This window comes from Corylus avellana, chromosome ca5, assembly GCF_901000735.1.
Source record: "Corylus avellana chromosome ca5, CavTom2PMs-1.0".
Taxonomy (NCBI): Eukaryota; Viridiplantae; Streptophyta; class Magnoliopsida; order Fagales; family Betulaceae; genus Corylus; species Corylus avellana.
In genome coordinates, this window is record NC_081545.1 from 14197699 (window position 1) to 14203708 (window position 6010).

The window sequence follows — 6010 nt, forward strand, 5'->3', positions numbered from 1 at the left end:
ATTGTATGACTTTCCAATTAAGTGGGTCATCCTCTTAAACCAATTTTTCAAATGGCACTTCTGATATGAATATCAGCATCATTTTAATTTTTTGGTATTCAATGAAAGAAATATTTTTGTAAAATATATGATTTGCTCATACTGAGACAAGTTTGAGCATATATATCAGATGTTTGAGTCCTGGGGACAAGTTGCATGTTCTATTTTCTTGTAATTTTCAGGCCTTGGACAACTGTTTACCTTTAAGAAATAAGGAAAGAAAAAAGAAAAAGAAAAGAAGAAGCTATTGAAATTGCCAAGCTGCTTGCCTTAAAAGAAGGCTTAACTTCCGATCCCAACATAAATAATATGAGAAAGAAAATAATGCAAACCATCCAATGAACTCCAACTTCCTAAGCAGAAAATAATCAGTATACACAATAAAACCTTTAGCTTAAACTTCTACCAACACACAAGAAAATAAACACAATGTCCCCAAGAGATAGTTCAATCGGCTGAGACTACGCCTAATGAAATGACCGTCACTAGTTCGAATCTCCCTCCTCCCTCTTGTGCGGACATGTCAAAAAAAATAAATAAATAAACACAACACAGAAGCACAAACAAGATGAATCCACAAAATCAAACCAATATATTCCTAGTTTAAGGTATAGAGGTGACCTTCCTTGAAGCTAGAATCTTAAGACCTCCAAAACCTCTCCTTCCTCCTCCTCCTCCTCTCTCTCTCGGGCATAGGCGCTGAAAGAGGCAAAATCTCTCTCTAGAGTTCAACCTTAACCGTTAAATAAGCCCCCTTCACGAGTCCATGCTGAAATGGCTCCATGTGTACATGTAAACTTTTATCATCGTTCAAAAATTTTAAAAGTATCATTAGAACATTTTATTGAGGTGTATTGTTAGTTAGAATGGTCCAAGGATCGTTCAAACGTTTTTCCTATTTCATTGTTACCAATTGGTCGAACATTTTGTGAATAATTCTACCAGTGTCAAAAATCTCATTTTTCTCGTCCTTCTAGGTTTAATGACTAATCCAACTCTACCTATCCTATTTAGGTATAACCCTGATCTAGTTTGAGCGTTACATATAAAGGTTTTGTAAGGAAAATCAATCTATAACATGATTTTTTTTTATAATCAATACTTTCGAGGTTGACTAGCTCCCAAAATGATTTTACTTTTGAATAGTTCTTCAAAATATTTCAACTTCGTAACCAATATCTTGCATTGATTTATTTTCTTATAGTTTGGATTTTAGTGATTATCTTTGTGGTGTTTGCCCTTAAATTTGATAACTTCACTAATATGACTTTTTAGATAAGAGTGAGACATTTACTGTTTGTTATAAGTTGTGGTCTTAAAGAAAGGGGTTGAAGAAACTTAGGGAAGATTGAATGGAGGAATTTGTGCCACTCTTTCTGCATTTTAGAAAAAGACTTTCTTCTGGCTTTTAGAAAATTTATAGGGCTCAAACTTTTAGGTTTTTTATTAAAAAAAAAAAGCCCTTTTTTTTCTTCTCTTTTTTAAGGATCCGTGGGGATCTTTTAGATTTTTTTTAGGGACCCAATAATTTTATAGAATTTTGGGGGGTTAAGAGGAGTAATGCTAAAAGTCACTCTTACATCCCTCTTGTGTCATTCTAAGAATGATATGGCTTCTAAAATCACCATCGGGCTTGTAATTGATCATTATTGAATTTTGATCAAATGGTGATTTTAAAAGCCACCTCATTCTTGGAGCGACACAAGAAGGATACAGGAGTGACTTCTAGAATTACTACGCTAAATGGAGTAATGCTAGAAGTTCCCCTTTTAAAAGAGGGGAAGAGTTTCAAATTGTTTTGGAAGCGTTCAAATGTTCTTATTTCCAAATTTGGGAGCCATCGCCCTCATTACACGGAGGAAGATATAAAGCTTTCGAGACCACTGGTGAGCAACGAGCTCCTAAATCTTAGCTCCGAGAATTTGGGATAAGGATAAAGCTTCCTACAATCTCGGGATGCACTCTGATGAGTGCCAAATATTGTATATTTGGGCCCCTTCACTTGTATTTGTTAGGCTCTTAGCTTTGTTATTTTCTAATTTTTTTTTTTTTTTGGTAGTATTGGTGTTTTAGTGTTTTGCAGATCATTGAGAGAAAACTGCAGTTTGAAAGGTGGAAATTAGAAAGAAGTTGAAGTTCTCTGGAAGAGCGATCGAACGCATGGTGCAGCGATCGGGCGCATCTGCACTTGAGCCCATGCAAGCCACGCTCGAGTGCGCGCCTGCACCGCGGAAGATCTGATGAAGTCCCGAGTGCGCTCGAGTGCACCTAGTGTGCAATTGAGCGCACCCGCGTTGATCTGGCAATGCCGAAACCCTAGATTAGGTTATAAATAACATATTTTTTTTCTTGTAAAAACATATTGGAGGCGCCATTCTTTGACTATTTTTGAGCTTTCACGATTTTCGAGTTCCTATTTTGCGTTCTTTTGTAAGTATGATTAATTTTATGCTCTCAATTGAATTCATTATGTTGTGTTCAGTCATGAGAGGCTAAGTCCTTCAACTATGGTTGAAGATGAAGCTTCGTCATTGATAAACTCATATATTCTCGTTAGTTGTTTGTACAATTCTAACTTTGAAAAAGAATGTTGTAGTTTTCCATTCAATTGGTTGATTCATCTCTTTTAATTGAATGTTATAGTGATTATGTATTGGAGTTGGATATTTGATGTGTTTCACCCTTCGGATACATCAAATCATTCGATTGAAATCGGACATCCGTTATGATTCGTTAATCCAACAGATACATAGGATGATTTAATTTCAATCGGATATTTATTGTAATTTGTAAAAATGGGTGGATTCATTGAATGATTTAAACTATATTTTTGTAAAACATCGAACAACATTTTGAGCATAATAGTTTGTTGGTTGTATAAGCAAATACGAGAATATAGAGTTAAGATTTGGCGAAGTGAATTCTGAAACCTTGGTGTTTTAATTCATTTGATTTCATTATTTTCTTTAGTTTATGTTTTGTTTACACGTCAAAATCATGAAACGCGGAACTAGGTTAAAATAGGATTGATTTAAATTAGAAACTGATTTTTGCAAACACAATTCGCTGTGGATCGACCTCGCACTTGCACACACTTTACTGCACACGACTCATGCGCTTGCGAGTACAATTAAATTTGTACATCAAATTTTGGCGCTGTTGCTGGGGAGTTTTTGTTTTTGTTAAAAATTATTTTATTTTTATTTTTATTTTTTTGTTTCTACCATTTTGATCTTAAAAAAAAAAAAAAAAAAAGCGGGCGTTAGTTGTTTCTGTTTTTCTGTAGTTTCAGAGAATTTCGGTCCCTGCCAGTGCGATCGATCGCACCATAGGGACGATCGAGCGCACTTCCACATTGAGTAGCGAGCAAGCACACCTGCGCTCAAGCGCACGCACACTCGATCGCACTCCAGTGACGATCGAGCGCACTAGCAGAGGGTACCACACGCACTCACGCTCGATCGCATTTTACCTTCGCTCGAGCGCAACTCCATAGGCCGCATCAGCATACCAGAAGCAGCTAAGCACAATTTTTTTTTTGAAATTTCTTCTGTTTATTTTTATTTTTAAATTTTTGTCTCTGTTTTTATTATCTTTTGTTTGTTTGTTTTCTTTTTGTGAATATTTCATTGTTGTTTAGTTAGTTTGTTTGAGCACTTGTGATTGGTATATGCTTGGTCGGAGATCCCTGAATTTAGATTTGACACCTTTGGATCTCGACATTGATAGAACTCTTAGGAGAACTCGGAGAGTACCTATTGAGAGTGAGAATAGAGGTGAAATGGGAGATCAACGAGATAATATACCCCAGAATGTGGAGCAACCTAGGGTTGAGCATGAGGATGCTAGAGCTAGGAATCCCGAGCAGGCTAGAGCTTGGAACATGGACTTCACTACATCAATTAGGGATTTGTTCGCACCCGTTGTGACTAACTCCCATTCGTGTATAGTGTTGCCACCAACCAATGCTACCCATTTTGATTTGAAGCACATGTCATCCAACTCCTACCATCATTCCATGGCCTAGAACTTAAAAATCCTTCCAATCAAGTAAAGATATTCAAGGACATGTGCATCACTTTCAAATTTCAAAATTTTTCCAAAGAGTTTGTCCAGCTCAGACTATTTTCTTTCTCTCTGCACGATAAAGCCAAGGCATGGTTGGATTCCAACACGCCTGGATGCATTACATCTTGGGAATGCTTGTTAAGCAAGTTCTACAACAAGTTTTTCCCAATGTCAAAGGTCAATGAATGCAGAAAGGAGATAAGTTCCTTCACTCAGGAGGAGGACGAGAAATTTTCGGAGAGTTGGGAGAGATTTAAGGAGTTGTTGATAAGATGCCTTCCACATGGATATGAGAAGTGGAGACTCATTCAGTTTTTCTACCAAGGATTGACCCAATCGAACCATAGTATGATCGAGTCAATGAATGAGGGGGCCATTCTTAAGTTTGACGAGGGATGAAGCGTATAAGGCATTGGACAAGTTGTCCAACAGCTCATAGTAGTGGGATTTTTCGAGTTGTCAAGATAAATTTGCCTGTATCCCCAAAGAAAGGAGGCATCTATGAGGTTAAGGAGGACACTAATTTGAGGATAAAGAAAGATGCCCTAACCAAGAAGGTTAAAGCTATTGTAGTAGGTCAATCCATAAATGCTGCCAACACATTCAATGTTGATGGTTGTTCAATCTGTGCTAGCCCTATGCACTTAGCACAAAATTGTCCATCTTCACCAGCTTTTGCCGAGTGCTCCACAGAACAAGTCAACGCTTTCAACGACTTTAGAAAGCAAGCGAGCGGACCCTATTTGGAAACATACAATCCAGGGTAACCACCCTAATTTCTCATGGAAGCAGAGCCATCCAATGAATCAAGGAGGGGCCCCTCATCATGCCCAAAATCAATACCCTTCTCGATTTCCCCCACATAGTCAGAATCATGGTCGCTCGGCTCAACTAGTGCAACCTCCTGCATCTTTGTCACAATCATCGCTGGAAGAAACAATGAAGGCATTCATACAATCGAATAGCCAGACCATACAAGAGCTCAAAAACTCTGCTATGGCAAACACCCAAGCGATAGATGAAGTGAAGAATGCCACCATGGTTAACACCCAAGCAATTATGAAGATGGAGAGTCAGATTGGATAGATAGCCAATCACTTGGGTGAGAGAGAAAAGGGAAAGTTTCCCAGTTAGCCCGTGCCCAACTCAAAAGGACAATATATGGTTGGAAATTCCTCAAGTCTTGCACTCGGGCAAGAACATGTGCAGTCGATTGTCACACTGAGGTGAGGGAGATAAGTGGACAATCAAGTGGTTGTTCCTGAAGAGAACCCTGTTGTGTGACAAGGGCAAGAGAGTGGCAACAAGGAGAAGAGAGATGCTGAGCCATCTACAGCCACACCCACTATTGAGGATCCTCCTAGGTCATTTGTACCTAAAGCGCCTTATCTTGAAAGATTACAAACGCCCAAGAAAGGAGGGAAGTTTGAGGACATTCAGGAGGTGTTCAAGCAGGTCCAAATCAATATCTCATTTTTGGATGCCATCCAACAAAGTGCCTTCATATGCCAAGTTATTGAAGGACTTGATCACAGTTAAGTGGAGAACGAATGTCCCAAAGAAGGCATTTCTGACCAAGCAAGTTAGCTTTATCCTTCAGTGCAAGTTGCCCATTAAGTATAAGGACCCTGGGTGTCCTACCATCTCTTGCACAATAGGAGTCAGCCGAATTGAGAAGGCTCTTTTAGACCTTAGGGCGAGTGTGAATCTCCTACCCTATTCAGTTTACCTGCAATTGGGGTTAGGAGAGTTGAAGCCCACATCCATGACGCTTCAATTGGCTAACAGGTCCGTTAAGATACCATGGGAATCATTGAGGATGTTTTGATCAAGGTGGATAAGTTTTACTTTCCCGTGGACTTCATTGTGCTAGACACAAAACCGGTCCAAAATGTTGGGATTT